Source organism: Felis catus, chromosome B2 (assembly GCF_018350175.1).
Source record: "Felis catus isolate Fca126 chromosome B2, F.catus_Fca126_mat1.0, whole genome shotgun sequence".
In the NCBI taxonomy this organism is placed as follows: domain Eukaryota; kingdom Metazoa; phylum Chordata; class Mammalia; order Carnivora; family Felidae; genus Felis; species Felis catus.
Genome location: NC_058372.1, coordinates 133,400,692 through 133,425,257, shown reverse-complemented (window position 1 = coordinate 133,425,257; position 24,566 = coordinate 133,400,692). Strand labels below are relative to the sequence as shown.

At 44.2% G+C, this 24,566-nt stretch overlaps 1 protein-coding gene across 12 annotated transcripts in view; it reads right to left on the bottom strand.

The window, feature by feature from the left end:
- Positions 1 to 24,566, bottom strand: part of SASH1 (SAM and SH3 domain containing 1) — a 337,965-nt gene that overhangs the window by 171,903 nt on the left and 141,496 nt on the right. For 2 of the 12 annotated variants that reach the window (XM_023254479.2, XM_023254483.2), the window contains exon 1: positions 24,305 to 24,530. The exons of the other annotated variants lie outside the window; for them this stretch is intronic. The gene's annotated coding sequence lies outside the window, so the exon portion shown is untranslated. Of the gene's footprint in view, positions 1 to 24,304; positions 24,531 to 24,566 lie in introns of those variants that run through there. 12 annotated transcript variants of the gene reach the window in all.

Below are 24,566 nucleotides of genomic sequence, written 5' to 3'. Positions count from 1 at the left end.
TGTGTGTTAGTGTTTGTACCAACTGGCGATGTCAGTAGATGTCATCAACAATCATTTGGACTGTGGGATTTGCTGCCCTCATCCACACCGTGGATGCCACCATGGCCATAGGGCTCAATTTTAGGGCCTATTTTCTCAAACACCTGCGAACAGTCCTGTCTGCCCACGGGGGTCGGTAAGCAGCGAGTAGGGAGTGTGCATTGAATGACGCATCTTCCAGGGTGACTGTCCAGCTTTTGCTCACTGTGTTTCCTCAGAAGAACAATGAGCTTAAAGTGAAAACACGTGGGTCGTGCATCATGGAAAGTGTTAGGGGTGGGGGACCTAGAAGGTCTTTTTTTTTTTTTTTTAAGGGAAAGAATGCACGAGTCAGGAAGGACAGAGAGAGAGACAGAGAGAGTCTTAAGCAGGCTCCATGATCCCCATACAGCCCGACGAGGGACTTGATCCCATGACCCTGGAATCATGACCTGAGCCAAAATCAAGAGTGGGAAACCCAACCGACTGAGCCACCCAGGCGCCCCTGCAGGTCTTTTCCAATTGATCAAATGCCCTCCAAAATTTCAAGAAAACTGAGCAGAGTAATTGGTACCATAAGTTTAAAAAGTTAGTTGAAGAATGTATCCACATAAAGACTTGTTTCTTTTTGACTTGCCCCAGCACATACCCATCACCCCTTCTCACCAATGAGCTAAGGCTCAGGAGATGCAAACATGAGGCCTTATTTTTTTTTTTTTTAATTTATTCTGAGAGAGAGAGAGAGAGAGAGAGAGAGAGAGAGAGAGAGAGAGAGAGAATGCAAGCATGTGCACAAGCCAGCGGGTGAGGGGCAGAGAGAAAGGGAGAGAGAGAACCCCAAGCAGGCTCTACGCGGTCAGTGCAGAGCCTGACGTGGGACTCGAACTCACAAAAGTGAGTTCACGATCCCAGCCGAAGTAAAAGTCAGACACTCACCCAAATGAGCCACCCAGGCACCCCCAAGCATGAGGCCTTCTCTTCCCTCTCTCGTTCCAGCCCACCACAAATCAGCTGCCAAGTTTCCTCGTTTCTCCAGTACATGGCTCTCAAATCCACCCCTTCTGTTACGTTGGCTCCCTTCCCATCCTCCCAGCGTAGAAACTGGCATCACTGTACCCCCCACACCCACTCTGTGGTACAAGGCCCCGCTGCCTCCTGCTGGCAGGGCTAAGAGCGAGTGATGGGCTTCCAGCACCTTCCAGGAGGGGCGAGGATGCATTCTGGTCCACTCTAGAGGCCCAACTGGGGGTGCGGGGGGAGGGGAACGGGACAGACTGCACACCCCCAGGCCCCTCTGGTCCTCATTCAATCTCTCAAGTGGACTTTCTTCCAGAAAAGAGAATGTCCCGGTAGTCCAGTCACCTCGCTTTAAATTCTCAACGTAAATTAGTTGAATGACACTGGGTTTCTCTTGATTGCCCGCCTTGACCCCCACAACCAGAAACAGTCTACCTAGGTGATCAGGCAAAACACCAGGATGTCTTCCTCAATTCTTCTCTGTCCCGCTAGCCACCAGCCCCAATTCAGAAGCCCTACCTCCCGAACCTATTTCTACATCTGTGCGCTTCTGTCCAACTCCAGGACTACGGCCTGGCCCATGCAACTCCCACCTCAGTACCATCCACTTGCTGTAACAGTGTTAGTGATCTTTTAAAAATATAGGCCAATTTGGGGCACCTGGGTGGCTCAGTTGTTAAGTCCGACTTCGACTCAGGTCACGATCTAAACAGTTCGTGAGTTCAAGCCCCGTGTTGGGCTCTGTGCTGACAGCTCAGAGTTTGGAGCCTGCTTCAGATTGTGTCTCCTTCTCTGCCCCTCGCCCCCTCCTCTCTCTCTCAAAAAATAAACACACAAAAAAATTTTAAAAATAAGCTAATTTAAGTACTTCAATGGTTTCTAATCTTGTTAAAATAAAATTCTGATGATAGCCAAGGCCATCTGGCCTGAATGTCTCTTTGACCCACTCTCAAATCTCCGATGTTCTCCAAGCAATACTCTTTTTAGCCTCGTTTCTGATCCTAGAATTCACCAAGTTCATTCCTATCGTAGGGCCTTTGAGGCTGATGTTCTCCCTGCGTCAAAAAGTGCTTCCCTGCCCCCATTCTGGCTCATTCTCACCTCCTTGCTTGACAGTCCTGTTTAATCTAGCCCCTCAGGAAACTGAACTGCTTATTCAGTCTTCAAGGAGTTGATGGTTTTGTAAAACAAAACAAAACAAAAAAAGACAAAAAAAAAAAACGCAAAAAAGACAAACTGCAGAAATATAACATGTATTTATATTTTATAAAATGTATTTATATCGTGCCTTGTTTCACAGTGAATTTGAGGTATTATTCAAAGTAATAAAAGATCGGGGTGCCTGGGTGGCTCAGTCGGTTGAGCGTCCGACTTCGGCTCAGATCATGATCTCATGGTTTGTGAGTTCGAGCCCCACGTCGGGCTCTGCGCGGACAGCTCAGAGCCTGGAGCCTGCTTTGGATCCTGTGTCTCCCTCTCTCCCTGCCCCTTCCCCGCTCATGCTCTGTCTCTCTATGTCTCTCAAAAATGAATAAACGTTAAAAAAAAAAGCAACAAAAGATAAAGTCTTTAAAAAGGGAGGGGAGGGGCCTGGCTGGCTCAGATGGGGAGAGCGAGTGACTCTTGATCTCAGGGTTGTGAGTTTGAGCCCCATATTGGAGTATGGAGATTACTTAAAAAACAAAATCTTTAAAAAAAAAAATACAACAACAACAAAGTACTAAGTGATGAATAAATTTTAAAGAGACATAAGTAAAGACAGGGTCATGCTTTATCCATCTTCCATGGCTTAATTCAAAAGAACTCAGTTCCAACATGGTCATCTCCCCAAAGGGTACACAGTTCTGTATGCTGCAGGATAGATTCTCTCTCAGAGAATCACTATCAAAAAGGGGATCCCAGGGGCACGGGGGTGGCCCTGTCGGTTAGGCATCTGCCTCTTCATTTTGGCTCAGGTCATGAGCCTGACTTTGGGCTCTGCGCCGATGGCATGGAGCCTGGCTGGGAATTTCTCTCCCCTCTCTCTCTCCCCCTCCCTTGCTCTCTCTCTCAAACAAATAAAAAAAAATAAAAATGGGGCGGGGGGGAAGGGGGAGCCACAGATACTAATAAGGCAGCATAAGAAATCTCAAACACCCAGAATCAGTATTAAAAGCCACCCCCTAATTCCATATCCATCAGAGTCCATTACATGGGTGAGGAGGAGAAAAGACAAGAACTTCCTCGGACAAGAGCACCCTCTGTGGAAGCCTCGTTTCCTCTCATTTTGAGAAATGACAACGTTCAGGCCCAAACTTAGATACTGGTCAAGCTTATTACACCCAAAGTCCAGGCAGTTCACATCAGACGCTTGGAAACCTGCTACGCCCCCACCGAGTCCACACAACACATCCAAGCCGATGAAGTTCCTTCTCGCTCCCTCTTATGCTTCATTCCTCCCCAGTATCCAACACACCTTACAACTGACTTCCTGGGCACAGTCTCTTCCTTTCCTAAAGACCCCCTTCTCAAAAAGTATCTCTGTAGGGGTTAATATCCAAAATACATAAAGAACTTATACAACTCAACACCAAAATAATAATAATAATAATAATGATAATGATAATAATAATCATAATCTGATTAAAAATAGGCAGAGGACCCGCAGGCGACTGGGTGGCTCAGTCAGTTAAGCGTCCGACTCGATTTTGACTCGATTTCGGCTCAGGTCATGATCTCACAATTTAAGTTCGAGCCCCACGTGGGGCTCCCTACTTGGGATTCTCTCTCTCTTCCTCTCTCACTGCCCCTCCCCTGCTCATGCTCTCTCTCTCTCCCAAAATAAATAAAAACTTTAAAAAAAGTAAAAATAGGCAGAAGACCTGAATAAATATTTGTTTCCAAAGAAGACCTACAGATGGCACACAGATGCCTGAATAGATGCTCACCACCACTAAACATCAGGGAAATGCAAATGAAAGCCATAATGAGACATCACCTTATACCTGCTAGAATGGCTAGAATCAGAAGGACATGGGGTAACAGGAGCGGAGAGAATGCGGAGAAAGAGGAACCCTTGTGCCCTGTTGCTGGGAGTGGAAATTGGTACAGCCACTGTGGAAAACCATTTTGAGGTTCCTCAAAAAACTACAAATAGAAAGATCGTATGATCCAGTAGTTCCACGAGTGGATATTTACCCAAAGAAAACAAAAACACTAATTTGAAAAGATATATGCACCCCTGTGTTTACTGCAGCATTATTTACAATAGTCAAGATACGGAAGCATGTGTCCATATATTGACGGAACCCAGGTGCCCATCAATAGATGAATGGATAAAGAAGATGTGGGACAGATATAAAATGGAATGTTACTCAGTCATAAAAAAAAAAATGAAATCTTTCCATGCACAACATGGACAGACCTAGGGGGTATTCTGCTAAATGAAACAGGTCAAAAAAGACAAATATCATATGATTTCCCATATACGTGAAATCTAAAAAAGAAAACAAATGAAAACTCCCATGAAAGATGGGAAGAGTGTGATCCAACAGAAAATAAAACGGCACACGGACTGTAAATGTCAAATGAATGATACACACAATGGGTGTTAAAAGCACATGTGGAGAACAGAAATACTGCCTTTGCGATGTCGAGATACCTACTATAAAAACGGTGCAGAAGTGTAAGTCACTTGACATTGAGGCAGGCAGCCAGGAACTTGTCCGGTCAAAATGGGATAGAGTAACACATGTGGAGAAAGGGATTTTGCTAATCATAGAATGTTCTCTATTTTGTAAATATTGATATCCTTGACTTCGTGTTTCATATTTACTCTTTTGCAATAAATAGCTCCTGCTGTCAGAACTCTCGAGAACAGTGTTCATGCTACCCCTGTGTCCCCTCCAGCCCCTGAGTCAGGAAGCTGGTCTATCCCAGTGAGAGCCACCAGCCAGAATTAACTGTCTCACCTTGACCTTGCATCAACAGAAGTCTTCCTTTTGGTCTTGAGTCATTTCCTGCCCCAACCGTAGCAATTTGACTTTTATGGTCTTCTTAAATATTGAATCATAAATTCTAAATGTGGTCAGGACAGCCAACTTTTGCATTTTAACTCCCACACTACATTAAAGTGTCTGCACCCTTTTTTTTTTTTGCCCATTGCCGAACTTGACTCCCAGTTAGTGATTCTTCTGCCATTCTTTTAACGGGCTACACCCTGGTCCACACACTGGCTCCATCGACTTTCTGGGGCCCACGAGGTGAGTGTGCGCCCAAAGGAAGGGGCGGCAGCTGGGGGTCATCTTTGAAAACTTTGGGGGCCCTCTTCCTCCAGGACCATGAATCATCTTCCTTCTCAGTCTCAAGTTTAAAACTTTCCTTTTCCTCTGCGTATCAGAAGCTTAATAGGATGTCTGCTGGGTTGTGTAATAGTCTCCAAAGGGAAGTGATGAAGGTCTTGGCTTGAATCATTGCACTCGAGTTGGAAAAGTAATCTGCGGGAATGTACTAGAGGGAGCAGTCCCTTACTAACAGCATGGGCCACAGATGATCTGAAAAAATTAGTTTTTCTGACTATCCATTTTTTTTTTACTTCACGAAGACATTTCTGTGGAAGCATTTTATTCTGAATGGATGGCGAAGATTAAAGCTAATTTATTCAGGGGTCTGAACCTGTTGGAGTGAATGTCCAGAAGACTTTAATTAACGTGTCCAGTAAAGAATCCACAGGGAATGAAATATAAATCATTTCCATTTTCTCCATAACCTCTCTAACATTCATTTGAAACCCTCAGCAACCCGGTAAGGAGTGCTTTCCGACGCCCCAAAATCCTGCACCACAGCTAGGATGCCTCCGGCATGCTACGCGGCCTCGCCGACCAGGGAGCAAAGTGGCACCAGGAGGCATCTCGAATAGAGGTTAACATTTGCATCCAGAAACCTCTATCCCTACTTCCCTAACACAGTCCTTCAGGAATACAGATTCTCCCAACCTCATGATGGGGTTACGTCGCAATAAATTTACAGCAAATTGAAAATATCCTAAGTTGAAAATGCATTGGATACACCTACCGTAACGCACATCATAACTTAGCCTACCCTACCTTAAAACTTACATTAGCCAAGAGCTGGGCAAAATCATCTAACACGAGACCTATTTTATAATAAAGTGTGGACTAACACATATAACTTATTAAATACTGTACTGAAAGTGGAAAACGGAATGAACGCATGGGAACAGAATGGTTGAAGCGTACTGGCTGTTTACCTTCGTGATCACGGGGCTGAACGAGAGCTGTGGCTGAGAGTGCTCTACTCCATACAACACTGCTAATCCAGGAAACGATCAAAACTCACAATCTGAAGTTGAGTTTTGACTGAATGCAGAACGCTTCTGCACCATCACAAAGTCAAAAAACCATTAAGTTGAACCATCATAAGCTGGGGATCATCTGTACCATGACTCATCTCCCTCTTACTGGACTGGAAGGATTGATGGCCAAGAATTCAGAGGGTGAGCCCGAAGGGTGAAGCAAGAGCGCCCGGGGCTTATGGATATCACCAGCATTCCTTTGGGGTCTTGTAATCCTGTGCCCCACAACCCTTTGCCACAGTCTTTGACACTCCCTACCCCAGCTTCTCTGCCCTGTCCTAGTAGTCAATTCAAGAAATCTAACGTGAATGGGATTTGATCCGCGTTGAGCTGATTTTTCTCTTCGCACACTCTCCCAATTCTGTTCCGGGTAGTGGCTGGGATGGGAGAGGAGGGCGGGCAAAGAAGTGTCCTCTTCGGAGGACTGACTCAATTCCACCACTTCAGAACACAGATGTAAAAGTTTCCTTAAGTCTTCATTTCTATCACCCACATCTACCGTTCTCACTTTCATCAAAATACACGTACAACTGACTCTTGAGCAACACGGGTTTGAATTGTGCAGGGCCACGTACTACGAGGATTTTTTTCTAGAAATAATGGACTGGCACTATAAATGTATTTTCTCTTCCTTATAATTTTCTTAACAACATTTTTGTTTCTCTAGCTTATTTTGTTGTAAGAATACAGTATGTATTCTGTATATATACGTACATATGTATGTATACATATACAAAATATGTGTTAATCGACGATGTCATGGTAAGTCTTTTCTGGTCAATAGTAGGCTATTAGTAAAGTTACATGTGGATTTTGACTGGAGGGGGGAGAGGGGGCTGGCGCCCCAAATCCCTGCATTGTTCAAGGGTCAACTGTACATATAACGGTAATAATAATGGGGAGCAGAAGAGGGAAATGCCACAGACACTGGGATGAGGCCTTATTTGTGTGGGAAAATGGGACACGGAGCAAGTCCTTCCTTTTCCCAAGGTTAATTCCTCCCTTCAGATAACCTAACAAATGCTGGACTTCACCAAGGAACCTGACTGACTTCCCTCTACTTCTGTCTCGCTTGTTACCCCCTAAGCACTTGGGAGAACAGAGGGGTTCATCTTCTACATCCCTAGTGGAACCCAGCCACCCATACTCAATAAACATTTGTTGCATCGATGTCTGTGCTGTCATGGTCAAGTTCCTACTGGGGCTCACTCCTGATCGATCTTCTCAATTTTCCTTCTCCTGCTGGTCAAGTTGCTGGTCCATCCAAAGTACTAAGCCTGGAAAAAGTTCTGCTCTCCTTAAACTTTCCTCCTTTCCTCAAGAGCTGCTTTTCTGTAGAAAGGAGATAACAAAGCACCCACCTGCATCGGTTTCCCAGGGCCACTACATCAAAGTGCCAAAAGGTTTCTTGAAAAAGTGTCAAGGTTTCTTGAAAAAGGAATTGATTATGTCATGGTTCTAGAGGCTAGTAGGGCCAAAGTCAAGGTTGGAGCGCCTGATTGGCTCAGTCGGTTTAGCATCTGACTTCGGCACAGGTCATGATCTCGAGGTTCCTGAGTTGGAGCTCCGTATCGGGTGAGTCTGAGCTCCTCTCTGGGCTCCGCACTCTCGCCCTCTCTCTCTCTCTCTCTCTCTGCATTTCATGGGGTTCTCTCTCCCCCTCTCCCTCTGCCCCTCACTCACGTGAGCTCTCTCTCATAAATAAATAAATAGATAGACAGACAGATAATCAAGATTTCAACAAGGCCCTGCTCTCTCTGAAACCTGTAGGGAAATCCTTCCATGTCTCCTCCTAGCTTCAGCTTGCCAGCAAACTTCACCATTCCGCATAGATGTGTATAGATGCATCACTCCAACCCTCCGTCTACATATGATTCGGGGGTCTTCCCATCAGCTTCCCTCTGTATCCGTGTTCAAATTTCCCCATGCTGAATTAGGGGGCCACTCTAACAACCTCATCTTAACCGAATTAAACCCAAGAAGATCCTATTTCCAAATAAGGTCACGTTCTGAGATTTAGGGGGTTAAGACTTTAACGTATCTTCTTTTGCTGGACACGATGTAACCTATAACACCACCTCACTGGGTTATTTGACAATGAAATGAGAGGATACAAAGACCAAAGTCTGAGACCCTACGCCATAAAATTCCTACAAGAAAACATAGGCGATGATCTCTTTCATATCTGGCTTAGCAACAGTTTTCTAGATATGTCTCCTCAAGCAAGGGAAACAAAAAGCAAAAATAAACCACTGAGACTACACCAAAATAAAAAGGCTTGCAGAGCAAAGAAAGACATCAAGGAAACACAAAGGCAACCTGATTAAATAAGAAAAGATATTTGCAAATGATATATCCAATTAGGGTTATTATCTAAAATATATAAAGAACTTATACAACTCAACACCAAACAACAACAACAACAACAACAACAACAACAACAACAAAAATAATAATCTGATTAAAAAATGGACTGAGGGGGCATGTGGGTGGCTCAGTTGGTTGGGCGTCCAACTTCGGCTCAGGTCATGATCTCATGGTCCGTGAGTTCGAGCCCCGCACCGGGCTCTGGGCTGACAGCTCAGAGCCTGGAGCCTGTTTCGGATTCTGTGTCTCCCTCTCTCTCTGACCCTCCCCTGCTCATGCTCTGTCTCTCTCTGTCTCAAAAATAAATAAATGTTAAAAAAAAAAAAATGGGCTGAGTACCTGAATAGGTATTTTTCCAAAGACTTAGACAGATGGCCAACAGATACATGAAAAGAAGCACAACACCACTAAACATCAGAGAAATGCAAATCAAAATGACAATGAGGTATCACCTTACACCTGTCAGAATGGCTAGAATCAAAAAGACGAGAAATAACAAGTGTTGGCAAGGATGTGGGGGAAAAGGAACCCTCGTGCACTGTTGGTGGGAATGCAAATTGGAGCAACTTCTACGGAAAGCTGAAGGTTCCTCAAAAAATTAAAAATAGAGGGGCGTCTTGGTGGTTCAGTTGGTTAAGCATCAGGCTAGGGTCATGATTTTGTGGTTAGGGAGTTCAAGCCCCGTGTTGGGGTCTGTGCTGACAGCACAGAGCCTGCTAGGGATTCTCTCCTTTTCTCTCTGCCCCTCCCTTACTTGTGCTCTCGCTCTCTCTCTCTCTCTCTCTCAAAATAAATACATAAACTAAAACAAAACAAAACCTAAAAACAGACATACCATGGGATACAGTAAACTAGTGAGTTTTTACCCAAAGAAAATAAGAACACTAATGTGAAAAAATACAAGCACACCTATATTATTGCAGCATTATTTACACAGACAAGATATGGAAGTAACCCAAGTGTCCACTGATAGGTGAATGGATAAAGAAGATGTGAAATATATACACATTAGAATATTACTGCCATTATAAAGAATAAAATCTTGCCATTTGCAGTGACGCGGATGGATTTAGAGGGTATTATGCTAAGTGAAATAAGTCACAGAAAGACAAACACCATGTGGCTTCATTTACATGTGGAGTCTAAAAAAAAACACAAAAGCAAAAACAGACCCATAAATACAGAGGCAAGCTGATGACTATCGGGGGGGGGGGGGGGGGGATGGAGGTGTGAGAATGGTCAAAATGGGTGAAGGCAAGTGGGAGGTGCAGGCTTCCAGTTACAGAATGAGTAATTCACAGGAATGAAAGGTACAGACAGGGAATACAGGCAATGGTGTCGTAATGGCATTCCATGGTGACAGGACAGTCAATGACACTGGTGGCGAACAGAGTGTAACATGTAGAGGTGTCCAATCACTATGTTGTACACCTAAAACCAATGTAACATTGTGTGTCAACTGTACTTCAATAAAAGAAAAAAGAAAGAAATGAGATAATGCACGAAACGAGCTCAGTACAGTGTTTGGCACATAATACATGATCAATAAATATCAGCTAATATTAATATGGCTCATATTACTCTTATTACTAGGTCATGCAGTCTTTCTGCCCCGTAGCGTCTCTGTAAAAAAACTTCTATGAGAAAAAGTCTTTGTGGTAGTCAAGTTTCAGTGAAGACTATTCCAATATCCACCGCGAAAGCATGTTAACCTCCAAACTCCTTGGGAAAGGAAGTAATTGCGATGGTTGACTGGATAGCAAATCGTAGAATGTTCTTTGTTCTATCTACTGAACTCTGAAGCACCAAGGAAGCATGGAATGGAGACCAGTGTAGGAACCCGTAAAGAAAGTCCTCCGAAGAATCTGCCGACAACTGAATTTCTAGGTTCTTTTGGTCGGAAGGCAAATTTGGGATTCCACCCTGACATTCTCCCTACACTGCCACCAAGAAGGCACGTTTCTATTCTTAAAGACAGAAGTCCATACTGGACAATAGACACACACAGCATTAGAAAGCCAGAAGCCAAGGAACCAACTACCTGGTCTCAGACTCCGTAACTGGGCTGAGTAGAGACTTAAAGAAAAACAGAACAGGCGATTACGCTTAGTTCCAACAGATATTTCAGAGTCGAAAATGCATTCATGGTTGTACAATAGCGACCGTGCGTCACAATCACGGCCCTGCGGCAACGTCAGCCAGCTTTCCTCTGCACTAATAAGGCTTGTTTTGATTTGGACCTTCTTGGAACAACGAAAGGTAGTGTGTTACTCCCCCTACCCCCTTGCATTTTGCTAAGTCATTTTTCTACCAAAACAATGCTCAGAGCCTCCTCCCTCCTCGCTGCCAACTCTATTGCATAATTCAGTACTCATCTTGACCTAACTAGCAAATTCAGGACTCAAACCCATCGTGCTTTGGCTTGTTCGCTTGGTCCTTGGCTGATTCTCTGGAACCATCTGTAACCCAGTGCCTTTGAGCAACACTTGCCCTGGATTTTCCCCTTCATGTGTAAGGACTTGAAACAGAACATCCTCATACTTGCCTGCAAGTAAGTCCACAGGTATACGCACAACAGGTTTATGTGTCCTTTCAAAAATGTTCACTTTTTTTTTTTTTTTTTTTTTAAGTCAAACCTACTGTTACAAAACCAAACTGCTTTGTAACTTGAAAACCTTTTTGGCAGGAGAGTCTGCCTTTCCCAGGGCTGGGGAAGAGGCCTTCCTGTTTTCCACAACAAAAGCACTAACTGGAGGTCAGGAGAACCAAAGCGGGGCTGGTTCCAGAATCCGCGGCAACCCAGGGACAGTGAGTGAGACACCAGACCTTTGTGCTTCTCTCTGCCTCCTTGGAAGAGGTGAGCCTGCAAAGTCCTGAGTGGATGCCATCCCGACTATACACACCATGGCGCCCAACACCCCAGAAGACACCAGGCAGCCTGGGTGCAAAATGGGGCAACACAGGCCACTTCCTGGCTTTACCCCCAAACTGCTCCAAGAAGAGCAGGGCCCACGGCCACCTGGGTCTGCTCTGCTTCAGGACGCAATGTGCAAAACATCTGCAAAGACACAGCTTCAGGGTTTCACATCGAATGCTTAAACTCGGAAGTCCAAAATCTACAGAAGCCAAAATCAACTAGCAATTGCTGAATCGTGGGTACTGACGTACGGACAACGAAACGTCAGCGTGTTTGAAAAGGAGACTAGGAACCCCAGCTTACTCCCAGGCTAAAGAACGGAGGCTGCCAACAAGACTGGGCTGCTGGTGGCTGTAAGAGTTTTAAACCGGTCAGTGTACGTAAAGACACCCCATGAAGTGCAAGGAATCATACCAATGTCAATAGCATCATCTGATCTCTAGAGCAGCACTTCTGAGAGTCAGTGATGTGATCTGCTAAAAATCTCTTGATGTTGAAGGAGGGAATTAGTTCTATTTGTCACCCCTCCCAGTTTCTATCGAAGCTCGTCCGCCGTGGAAAGGCGTCCTGCCTTCTAAAGACACAAGGTCTGGAACGCGCAGCTCTTCAGGGACTGTGACAAGCTAGGGAGTTCTTTGATATAGAATGTGGGGGTTTTACTGTCTGACGTTCTGTTCTGTTGAAACAGTGCATAGTTCTGTGCTAATGCTCAAGTTACATCACTCGCATTTTACTGTATCTTTCATGTATCATTTATGAATCATTTGACACCTATGTGGTCTAAAGCTCATCATGGAGTCTCAATTTCCTAATAGCCTCATCAAGGCAAATCGCCACATGCATCAGTGTTACGAGGGGCTTTCATTAACTTCCCACCTGGAGCCCACATGTTACCGAAGTCAGAGGAACGTATACTGCAGAGGCAGTATTGACCTTTTTGCAGTAGACTATGCCCAAAAGCTACACTTTGGCAGAAAGTTTTCAGTTAAACTGTAATGCATGAAAAAATATGCCTTAACACTGAAACGTTTTATCTTTCCACTAGAAAACGTTCATGGTCTTTATAGACTTTCCGAAAAATTTCAGATTCCTTCTGGCTGTCTTCAGATGCATAGTGAAGTTACTCCCAAATAAAAATATACGTAAGTGGCAAATTTATTCATTCCAAGGTTACAATTCTGGGGCACCTGGGTGACTCCGTTTTTTAATCGTCCAACTTCGGCTCAGGTCATGATCTCATGGTTTGTCAGTTCGAGCCCCACCTCGGGCCCCCCACTAATAGTGCAGGGCCTGCTTGGGATTCTCTCTCTCTCTCTCTCTCTCTCTTTCTCCCTCCCTCCCTCCCTTACTCTCTCTGCCCCTCCCCCACTTGTGTTCTAAATAAATAAATACATACATACATACATACAAGCTTACAATTCTTCCTCAAATCACAGCAAATTCCATTTTCTACCATATTCACACTGCAATGTTTGCAGGTTGCTTTGGGCTCTGGGGGGGACACTCCCATGCGATATTTTTATAAATTCTTCATTGGAGACTGAAGACTCCTAAATAAGATGCAAAGATCCAGAATGAACGGCAACCTTGACAGAAACAGCAGTCAATTCAATAAAGCCCGGGGAAAATATTTCCCAAAAAGGCTCAAGATAATGAAAATAGATCTAGTACATTCCCACGAGTCTGACACTCAAAAAATAAAATCATCCGTTAAGTGGATGCTTTCGATATCTTACATGCTTCTAACAGGTCAACTGTTAAAAAAGATCTCATGTTATTGCAATCTGAACACCATTTAAACAGAAAATATGGTTTCATTACAGATATCTTCTTGCCTCCAGAAAATTCTGCCTATTCACACGTTTTATACATTCTCTCTCTGGAGTATAGAGAATATTTGTAACAACTATTTCCTAACATGTAACCTGAGGTTAATACTTTGAAGCAATTTATGCATTTATTTTTAAGTCACGTACCTTGAAAAGGGAAGGTGACATAAATTAAGTCAATAGATATCAATTGTAAACTGAACACGTGGAATCAGATCATGCTTCCATCTAAAGATGAAACTGAAGGAAAATTAATTCACATTCTAAGTAAAGGAGATTCAACTATTTTCTTAGGGAAAGAGGGGGGAGGGGCAGAGAGAGAGAGAGAGAGAGAGAGAGAGAGAGAGAGAAGGAGAGAATCTCAGGCAGGCTTCATGCCCAGCACAGAGCCTGACATGGGGCTCCATCCCACAAACTGTGAGATCGTGACCTGGACCAAAATCAAGAGTCGGACGCTCAAGCAACTGAGCCACCCAGGCGCCCCTCATTAAGAATGAACACTTGTGATCTGCTTTCCATATGCCGTGCATAGTTTTAGTGACTCAATTAATGTCACCCTACTAGATGACGTGGGTGGCGATCCGGCTGATTTTATAGAGGAGAAAACTGTGGCACAGCATGGTTCAGGAACTCGCCAGGCCACATGCCCACCAAGTGTCTGAAGCCAGGATTTGATCCCTCACAGTCTGAACTACTTCCTTTGTTCTTAACTACTCTACAAAACAATCTTTCCATCTTCTGAGATGTTTCATTTTTGTTCGTTTCTATATGTTCTCATTCTGTTACTCTTCTGTTTAAAACTTAAAAAATATATAATATATATATATATATATATATATATATATATATATATATATATTACTTTTTTTTTGGAAGACTTCATTTTTTTTTTTAGGCCCGTTTAAGATTCATAGCAAAACTGAGGGGAGGGTACAGGGATTTCCCATGCATCTCCCAACCCCCACTCATGCGTAGCCTCCCCGTTATCAGTATCTCCCACTGTGATATTGTGATTTATAATCAGATACGATGTACTTGGTTTTCCTCCAATTTCTGGCACAGGCCTCCTAAAACTCTTAGAATGTCTGGAGTGATGGGAGTATCTTCTGCGGTTCATTAAGAGTCCCTCTGGACCACAGCTGAGTTTATGCTAATGAAGTGCATTAGAGTGGCACCCCCAGAGAGTCTCAAGATCACGCTGATCACTTGAAAGACCAAATGATTAGAAAGCAGGAAATTTCAGTCTCATCCCTCCCACCTCCACCTACAGGGAGGAGAAAGGGGCTGGAGACTGAGTTCAATCGATAGCCAATGGTCAACGACTTAAATCAATCATGCTTACGTAATAAAGCCTCCATCAAAACCCAAAAGGACAGGGTTCGGAGAGCTTCCAGATTCGTGAACACCAGGTGTTCTGGGGAAAGTGGGACCCCAAGAGCATGGAAGCTATGGAAGCTCCCACGTACCTTGCCCTGTGCAGCTCTTCCATCTGGATATTCCAGAGCTATAGCCCTTAGAATAAACTGGTTAATCCAGTAAGTAAGTTGGTTTCTTGAATTCTCTAGCAAATGGGAGCTGCTCTAGCAAATTCATGCAACTTGAGGACGAAGTTGTGGGAACCTCTGATTTGCAACCAACAGGTAAGAAGCACAGGTGACAATCTCGACTGGGTCTTTAGGACTGAGTTTTTAACCTGTGGTAGACAGTGTCAGACTTGAGTCAGATTTGTGGCCCATGTCCGCTGAGAAATGGACAACTGCTTGGCGGTAGTGAAATAAACCCATCAGGGGTGCCTGGGTGGCTCAGGCAGTTAAGCGTCTTACTCCTGATTTGGGCTCAGGCCGTGATCTCATGGTACACGGGTTCAAGCCCCACATCGGGCTCTGTGCTGACGGCTCAGTGCCTGCTTGGGATTCTCTCTCTCCCTCTCTCTCTTCCCCTCCTGCACTTCTGCTCTCTTTCTCTCTCAAAATAAATAAATAAGCTTGAAAAACAGAAAAGAAAAAAAACCTATCAGATCCACCAGAGTAGTACATTATTACCACGGATGACCCTACATTGACACTTCATTATCTCTCAAAATGTAAAGTTTACACTACGTTCACTCTTGGTGTTGTACATTCTGTGTATGGGTTTGCACAAAAAATTCTTTTTCTTTTTTTAATTTTATTTTTGAGAGAGAGAGAGACAGAGAGAGTGAGCAGGAGCTCGAGCTCACGCACCGTGAGATCTGACCTGAGCCGAAACCAGGAGTCAGAGGCCTAACCAACTGAGCCACCCAGGCGCCCCATGGGTTTGCACAAATTTATAAATTTTTTTTTTCAACGTTTGTTTATTTTTGGGACAGAGAGAGACAGAGCATGAACGGGGGAGGGGCAGAGAGAGAGGGAGACACAGAATCGGAAACAGGCTCCAGGCTCTGAGCCATCAGCCCAGAGCCCGACGCGGGGCTCGAACTCACGGACCGCGAGATCGTGACCTGGCTGAAGTCGGACGCTCAACCGACTGCGCCACCCAGGCGCCCCTGCACAAATTTATAATGACATGTATCCATCATTATAAAAATCCTCTGTGCTCCGTCTGTTCATCCCTTCTCCCCCCACAACAACCCACTCCCCTCAACCTCTGATCTTTTCACTCTCTCCATGGCTTTTGCCTTTCCCAAAATGTCACAGTCAGAAACCTTCTGAGACTGAGTAGTATGCATTGAAGGTCCCTCCATGTCTTTTCATGGCTTGATGGCTCATTTCTTTTAAGTGTTGAAAAATATTCCATTGTCTGGATGGACCACTGATTATTTATCCAATCTCCTACTGAAGGACATCTTAGTTGTTTCCAAGTTTTGGAAATTATGAATAAAGCTGTTATAAGCATCTGTGTTTAGGCGTGAACGTAAGTTTTGAACTTCTTTGGGTAAATACCAAGGAGCACAATTGCTGGACTGGATGGTAAGAGTATGTTTAGTTTTGTGAGAAATCACTAAACTGTCCTCCAAAGTGCCTCTGTCATTTTTCATTTCCACCAGCAATGAAGGAGAGTTCCTGTTGCTATACAACCTCTTCAGCATTTGGTGAAGTTTCCCATATTTTGGCCATTGTTACAACTGTGTAGGGGTATCTCATTGTTTTTGTTTAAAAAAATTTTTTTTCGGGGCGCCTGGGTGGCTCAGTTGGTCGAGCGTCTGACTTTGGCTCGGGTCATGATCTCACAGTTCGTGAGTTCGAGCCCCACATCAGGCTCTGTGCTGACAGCTCAGAGCCTGGAGCCTGCTTCAGATTCTGTGTCTCCCTCTTTTTCTGCCGCTCTCCTGCTCACGCTCTGTCTCTCTCTGTCTCTCTCTCTCAAAAATAAATAAACATTAAAAAAAAATTTTTTTAGTTTGTTGGCGAATAGCAAGTCTTAGGCAAAAAAAAATTTTTTTAATTTGTTGGCGAATAGCAAGTCTTAGGCAAAAGGGTACAAGTCCAAGTGCATGTGGCTGGCTCAGCAGGAAGAGTATGTGACTCTTCGTCATGGGGTTGAGAGTTCAAGCCCTATATTTGGAGCAGAGATAACTTGAACACGTAAACTTTTTTTTAGAAAGTATTAACATCCACAAAATTAACTAGGATAAATTTTTAAAGTAACGAGAGATCAGGATACATACTGAGATTTTTTTCATTCTGCTCCTCAATGACACTTTTTTCTTCCAGTGGCACTTTTAATTAAAATTACAATTACATGCATTTTTTTTCTTTCACTTTTAATTCCACTATTACCTAAATACCAGGAGAGAAAATGAAGCCATAACCAAGCTCAACAGTTCAGAGTACAGGTACCAAACCTTCCTCAAACTAACAAAGGAAGTTTCCTAACAAAGGAAGAAGCAACCAAATTAACTCTGAATCAAATCTGCATCACAGACACCAAGGAGAGCTTCAGGGCACAACAGTCCAGAGGGCATTCATTATAAACACACACTTTTTCGTGTTTTTTACCAATCATCTTAGAAAGGTGAAAGACAATAGGAGAGCCCTTCAGAAAAGAAAGAATACTGATTACAGAGAGGAAAAAAGTATCTTATCATCATTGCTTTTGTCTTCTGGGTCTCAGATCCCCTAAAGCCTAGGTGGCCAGGGTCTGTGCTAGAATGTCTGTATTACCTGACTTGACAGGCAAGAAAAAATACAAGCTGGGTTATCTCCATGAAGCGTCTCATCTCATCAAGAGTTCATGCTACTCAGGGAAACATATTAGGGAACAAAACATGGGGCCACTAGACAGCTGGCCGGGAGCACAATTAATGAGAAACAGATCTACCATTTTTGGGTCTCATTACCAAAAGTAAGTCGATAAATAAAGGAGCGTGCCATCTGAAAAATGACAAATCCAAGTGGTCACAAAAATTAGTCTGAAGGTTTGGTTAATTCTTACAGTGTCAGTCTTAGTCTATACTCCCTGGCGTTAAATGGAGTAGTTAAATCCTAGAGCCTTAGCCTCTATCTGTTTAAATTCACTACTGTGAGATTAATTTTATTTCTACTGTATGATAAGGTGTGTAAACCATGAGTAAGCTCATCGTATATCACAGTGAGATTAGTATGGTCAGGGCTGAAGCAAAAAGCACTCTTTAAAAGAATACATTAGAGGTGCCTGGGTGGCTCAGTTGGTTAAGCAACTGACTTTGGCTCAGGTCATGATCTTGCTGTCCGGGAGTTCAAGCCCCGCGTCGGGCTCTGTGCTGTCAGATCGGAGCCTGGAGCCTGCTTCGGATTCAGTGTCTCCCTCCTTCTCTGCCCCCCCCCCCCACCCTGCCCCGCTCACACTCTGTCTCTCTCTCCTTCAAAAATAAACATTAGAAAAAATTTTTTAAATAGAAGAATACGTTAGATCTACTACTAGTCATAGATCTTCCTCTTATGTCCTTTGTAAAGTTGAGTTACAGATTTGCTCCTGAATCAGTCTGCACAACTGAATATTTCCCTCTACTTTGCTGTTCTCTGGAACAGAGCTTGTGAGCTTAAGAGAATCGCCCAAAGCAAGTTAGCAGGGAGCAGTCCTTGACTACCTAGAGATACTGAGTAAAAACATGGGGGACTAATGGAAGCCAGACACATAACTGATATGCTTCATAAACATTTAGCCCAGGTTCTCACCATTGCCAACTCGTCACCCACCAAAGTTACTTTGGCAAGACCCAGAAGGAATCATGTCAGGTGTCAGTTTCAAATTCTGCAACAACGGCTTCTCCCTAGAGCCCATAGAATGACTGCACCCACTTAAGTGCTCCGTGTTCTCATCTTTACTCCCCTTGGCTCTGCCCAGAAAGCCCTCCTTCCCTTCTTTCTTCCTGAACCCTCATTGGAGAACACCTCTCAGGGAAACCCCAACTCAAGGCCGGGGTCTAAACGGAAAGGCATTCCTGTGAAGTGACCACCCCGCCTCCACTCCCTGGGCACCCCGCTCTCTGCCCACTGCACCTTGGGGCTGAGCATTTATCTACAGGAGGGATCAGGGCCTATTGCTTTTCCTACAAAACATTGTCTTTCTGGAAGTCAGGGGTAAGTGTCGCCAGGGGAAACAGCTTGAGCAAAAAGGTAGACAGCCAAAAAAAAAAAAAAAAAAATGCCTGGGTAGATACATGAGAACGTAACTAGCAGATTATTTCTGGGAAACAATGCATGATCCAAAATCCCAGCGCCTGTTTACTATCTGTGTGATTTAGGACAGCCATGTGGATGTGAGAGCCATGTGGATGTCTCCACGTAAGATGGGGACGACAGTGTTCACTGGTCACTAGAGGGTATCTAGTAAGGTCAGTGTGGGGAGGGCTCAGGACAGCACCGGGACTTCCTGCTTGGGAGCACTGCCTCCTCCTGGCCCTCCCTCCTCCTGGCCCTCCCTCCTCCTCGCCCTCCCCCATAGGCTGCATTCTATCCTCAGAGTCGGAGGACACAGTGAAAAACCTGAATGTGGCTAGTAAATCAGGTGGAAGAGGGAAGAGTTCCCGGGTAGAGAATGGCGCACGAAGGCGGAAAGTGGGGAGAAGGGGAGTGTGAAAGGTCACTGCAGTGCAGGGGTCTCTTCCGACAGCAACAGATTCAGTGACTCCAGCCAGAATTATGAGACTTAATCTTGTCTCTGGCACAGAACTGAAAATCAGGAGGCCGCAGTTCTGAGCCCTGCTCTGTACCTTGAGCCCTTAATGCCTCCGCGAAAGGAGGGGGTGGAGGGCTCACGGCCAAGGTCTCTCCGCTCCCTGCGCTACATCACCCTGCAGCTTCCACTTATAAAAGCCACATTTCAGCTGGCGAACAGGAACATAAAATTAAGATGAAGTCAGAATATTTGAAACTGGGGCTGATGCTCAAATTCCAAGACCTAAAATTAATTAAGTCTTTAGTGGATGGGCTGTACCACAGACACCACCCAAAGGGTATGTAAATTAATGCTTTCAAAGGAGTTCGCATTTTAAAAGCCCCCTAAGGGTCTTACTAAACATCTCCCCTCCCCCACACTTTGCCTAAAATTACAAAGCGAAGGAGGATCTTTTTTTTTTTTTTTTTTTTTCTTTAAACGACATTCTTTAGTAAATAGCAAGACGGGATAAACCTAATAGTTTTTGGACTGAAGCCTACTATGTACAAACTGTGGCTTATATAGGAATAAGAACTGGGAAGGTCCACAGTATCCCCATACAATGGATATTCTCTAAGCATTGCTAGGAAGTGGGTGTAAATTGTAGGAACAGAGCAGGGAACAGAGGAAATATAAGGTTTGGGGGAGGGGCATCTTGCAGGATCTTGCAAACAATAGGCACTTACTGACTCCCTTCTTCCTTCCCAGCAAGCCCGCAGCTTTGAAAGACTGGCTAAGCTTTAAGTCCTCCCAATTCTGAAGGAAAAACTTAACCATCACAACACACCAAATGGACAATCAGTGCTGGAAAAGTGATCTACCGTGTCTAATAACCTTAGCAATTCCTACTCTTACAAACAACTACCCTCCCCCACCAAAAAAAAAAAAAAAAAAAAAAAAGGAATGTTGTGTCTGCAGCATAAAGATAAAAGAGTGAAATCCCACAGGATTCTAACTTGCTTTGCACTTCTCAGCAGAAATGTAAACACGTCCTCGTGAAAGTTGACATGCTTTGAAAACCCGGGCAGGCCACATGTTGCAGAGTTAGGGAACAGAAGAAGAACACATTTCACAAGAAAGCCGTGGCCTGATTGCTCAGGGTTTACAAACATTTCACAACGTGCCATTACTGTTTCCAGTGGAAGCACCAGGATTCTGGTTTGCATGATGAAACCGCTCAAGCAAGACACGAATTTATTGATGTCTTCATAAATGCACCCCATTATAGTAAGTACCATCCCTACAGAACTGTATTTTCATGTGGCTCCTGCATTTAAGAAGTATATGCTTTTTTTCCTTTTCCATTCAAGAAAACCATGTTCTCAGGATCCAGTAAGTCCCAGGCACTGGAGATTTCAAAAAAAAAAAAAAAAAAAAGTAAAATACTGCCCCTGCCCACCAGGCGTTCACAATGGTTAGTGTTTCGGTAAGCTCCTTTTCTCTTAATTCTCTATTTGCATATTCACTTACTAGCATTTATTCATTCTAGCACAGCTCGAACATTCTCATGCCATAAATTATACTATTATTTCTTCTCTAAATAAGCATTTTGTTAACAATTATCTAAAGGCAACTGGTTGGTTCAGAACTGTGCAGGACTGAAATTCATTTAGATGCAAAATGTGTCCCAATGAACTCAGACAACCATCCTGTATTTATTGAGATCTATGCCTCTGGGGCAACACCCTTCCCAGGCTGAGAACCTACGAAAATCTCAAATCTCGGGGCAGATGCTCCGCACCTCTCAGGTTGGAAAAGGGAGCTATGCTCATTCATCGAAAGAAATTTTAACTTAATAGGTTTGGACGTTTGATTTCTACACATAGAGGAACCCGAAAAGTAGCAACTGTGCCTGAACTCTTTGAAGTATGTTTGGATGTGTGATTCCCTTACTACCTCTACTCCCCTCCTCAAGTTCAGTACTTAAAAAGAACCTCCCAAGTAGCACTTTCCTAAAAGAGCAGATACGGGGCGCCTGGGTGGCTCAGGTGGTTAAGCATCCAACTTCAGCTCAGGTCATGACCCCATGGTTCATGGGTTCGAGCCCCACATTGGGCTCTGTGCTGATGGTGTGGAGCCTGCTTGGGATTCTCTCTCTGCACCTCACCTACTTGTTCTCTCTAAATAAATAAATAAACAAACTTTAAAACATATATAAATAAATAAAACAGTGAATGTAGTGACATTTCTATTAAGTTTCCCCGGGATGGCTAACTATGGAGTATCATGGCATCAGCCTACTAACTGGTGTAGATCAAAGAACAGGGGTGCAATCTGTCATTGTCACTAACAAGGTGTATGTGTGCCATTGGTCAAGTCACTTCACCTGTGTAAGCTGATAGGCTGCAAAATCTTATTTAAAAACTGAAGGAAATGGTATTTTTTTAAATCTCAAGCAACAGAGAAAGTCAACTGTCAATTTCGTGTCTCGATTTATTTCTAGAAAGACAGTTTCCCATAAACACTTGGTGAAAGTGTTCTAAAAGAATAAAGACCCTTTTAACCTGGTGACTTTTTACAGACATGCATAAAGGAGAGATAAACCATATCTTCCTCAGAATTTTACTAAGGAACAATCCTGATATCCACATTTACCCCAAAGGAAAAATAAGACGGTCTAAAAGATGGGAAAACAGACGTGAACACAATCGCTTCGGGACAATCACTTGCATTCTTTCCAGCCTCACAGTGAACTATGGGCTCTTTAAGAAGCACATATTTTCTTTTCTCCTATATCCGTCCTTTGAATAACAGGTTTGGGCTTCTGAAGCTCCACCCCAACTTTTAAATCAACCAAAGAACACTGCTACACCTGCCCCAACAGCACTGGAATCTGCCAGCGAAGGGAAAAGCAAATCTTCAGAAAGTGCCACCTGCCAATGCCCCCCCCCCCGCCCCGTCCCAAACAACCCTGAACCCACACCCCCATTTAAGTGAGTCCCTGCAGCTCTCCCCTCTACAGACACGCCCTAGTAAAAGATGCATGGTGATGTTATCAGACCAATTTTCTCAGTGACTAAAAATTTACAGAGCAGGATTTAAGCAAGAAATAACAAGATAAGCTTCGGGCTCGATGAACTATCACCACAACTTTAAAACAGTCACTGGGTTTTCTGAAATTTCACTGAAGGCCTATTTTCATCAGTGATGTTCAGAAAAATGCCAAAACTTGAGGTTTTACATTTTTTTAAATGTTTATTATTTTTGAGAGAGAGACAGACAGAGAGCAAGCAGGGAAGGGGCTGAGAGAGAGGAAGACACAGACTCAGAAGCAGGCTCCAGGCTCTGAGCTCTCATCACAGAGCCCAGCGCGGGGCTCGAACTCAGACTGCGAGATCATGACCTGAGCTGTAGTCGGTCGCCCAACCAACTGAGCCACCCAGGCGCCCCGAGGTTTTACATTTTTTTGATACATTTTTTTTTTTTTTTTTAATATTGGTGAGAGGGGCGCCTGGGTTGCGCAGTCGGTTAAGCGTCCGACTTCAGCCAGGTCACGATCTCGCGGTCCGTGAGTTCGAGCCCCGCGTCAGGCTCTGGGCTGATGGCGGAGCCTGGAGCCTGTTTCCGGTTCTGTGTCTCCCTCTCTCTCTGCCCCTCCCCCGTTCATGCTCTGTCTCTCTCTGTCCCAAAAATAAATAAACGTTGAAAAAAAAAAATAAATAAAAAATAAATAAATATTGGTGAGAAAAGCAGAAATCTTTGACCAATCTTCCCTGGTTTTCTGTGCAGGAATAATTATAAACACCAATGAACATCTAAAAATGAATTAAGTGACACTTCAGGATGTCTGGAAAGATGAGACACAAGACTATTTGCAGGGGGGAAAAATAGAGAGCTATGGTTTATTGAGTACCTACTATATGCCAGTATGCGGAGCACTAATTATACATCGACTTAACTAAACCTCAGAAAACTTGAGCAAGTCTTCTTTGCCTCATTTTTCAGGAAATGAAATTGAAGATCAGTGGAGTTTAACACCTTGGCCAAGGTTGCGCAGTCAGTCAATGGGAGAGTGGGGGATTTGACCCGGCTTCACTCACTCCAAAGCCCAAAAGCTTCATTCCTGTACACTTCTCAGCATCCCCAGTTTCTTTCTAAAACTACACCTTCCATTAGAAAACTAAGAGATCCCAAAGCAAATCTAGAGCATTTGCCAACAACTGCCAATTCCAACTCTTTAAATTTGACGTTTTCTGTGTGGACTAAGATGTCTGACTGTAATAACCCCCACCCATCTGATTCCAGTCTACCTGCCTACCTACAGTTCCACCAAAGGAAATCTCCTAATTCCCCAGGGCTCTGAACACGAAACAAGTTAAGTTAAAGCTTCATCCTCCATGCTTAAGAACTATTTTTCAGAAATCATGCCAAGTCCACGGGCGGTTTTACTTACTGGACATTTCAAAATACGTGACAGCACAGATTTAGCAAAATAAGTCCTATTGTTTTTAGTTCCAAACATAAAACAACAAATATGCTGTAATGCTACCAGCTGAACCACCGCCAACAGGGCAAGCACACTTTTTGGTGGTTCCCAGTAAGAAGATGGCTTGTTTTCCTCTCGGGGTCAGACAACAAATGGTGAAGAGATAAGCATCGGGAACATCAGCCTCCGGCCCAATCCAACTGTGAACGCGCAACAGCCAAATGCTAGTTATTTACGTCTACTCTTTGAAGGACTCTAACCTTTGCCACGCCAACTTCTCAGCAGGTGTCCCAGATTACCGTGCCCGCCTGGTTAAGAAACGTCTTTGAGGCGATCTGCGGCTGCTTATTTTTTCATTGGGGCTTGAAATCCTATACCGGTGTGTTCTTAACCCCCTGGGACCGAGAGCGAGGGCAGGACGAGTCGGAGGCGGTGGGCTTGCCAGGTGGGCGAGCGCGCCGCCGGGAGCGCGGGGCGCGCGGGGGCTGCCCTCGCCCCGCCCCTCCCGCGCCCGCCCGGCGG